We start from the raw sequence: 898 nt of genomic DNA on the forward strand, positions 1-898 counted from the left end.
GGGGTCGGACAACTCCGTCAATAGGCTAACAATAGTTGGTTAACATATTTATATTTCGTCAATATATTAACGCGACCTTACCTTGTATTATGGAACCTTGATCCAAGAACGTTGTCAGGTTCAAATGTCAAAATAAACGTAAACACAACACAAGCACCAGACACAGGGAGTGATTTATTTACTTCCATCCTTAAGAATTCTTCCACCTGAATCTACGGAAATTTTTACCATCCGCGGTGCTCGAGAACAACCTGGAATGTTCCAGCGGTGCTGATTTGCCGTAAAATGCAAACTCTTGCGTAGGATTTTGATGCCCTGGAGCCGGGAGATCATGGAGGTTCATCACTAGAAGAACCACAAAGTCTACGTCACGAATCTGCACCTCTGTAACGAACATTATCCAACTGGACGGTGCCATCAAGTTCTACCGCGGTGGCAACATCAACCACTCAATCTTCCGGAAAGACTTCTCGCTCGCGACCAGTCGGATTCGTTGGCCAAGCTGAAGAATGGCCTCGAGCGGGACTTGCATGGGCTGGAGATTATCAAGAAGTAGACGAAGGCCGCCGCCGTGGCCGTCGAGGGTTTGAGTTGGGCTACAAGAAGACGAAATCTCTTTGGTTATTGCCTGCCCAAACCAGGACCCGCTGGAGGCCACCACTATTCGGAACCGACATGGTGGCCCAACTTCGCCGATGCCATCTGGGACGTGGGCAACTTGAAAGATGTCTCCGAGCGGTTCATGTTTTGGAGCGTGGAAACGCAATCATTTGGTTTAAATTGTTATTGTACTATAAGAGTCGGCATGAAATCCAGAAATAGTGTTCTTTTTGGAAGTAAAAATTTAATAAAATGATTGCGGTGATTTTGAGGATAATTCGGATTTTTACTTTGCACG

At 46.0% G+C, this 898-nt stretch overlaps 1 pseudogene; it reads left to right on the forward strand.

Moving 5' to 3' along the window:
• LOC120412981 (superoxide dismutase [Mn] 1, mitochondrial-like) lies at positions 1-898 on the forward strand (annotated as a pseudogene).

This window comes from Culex pipiens, chromosome 3 (genome assembly GCF_016801865.2).
Source record: "Culex pipiens pallens isolate TS chromosome 3, TS_CPP_V2, whole genome shotgun sequence".
Lineage (NCBI taxonomy): Eukaryota > Metazoa > Arthropoda > Insecta > Diptera > Culicidae > Culex > Culex pipiens.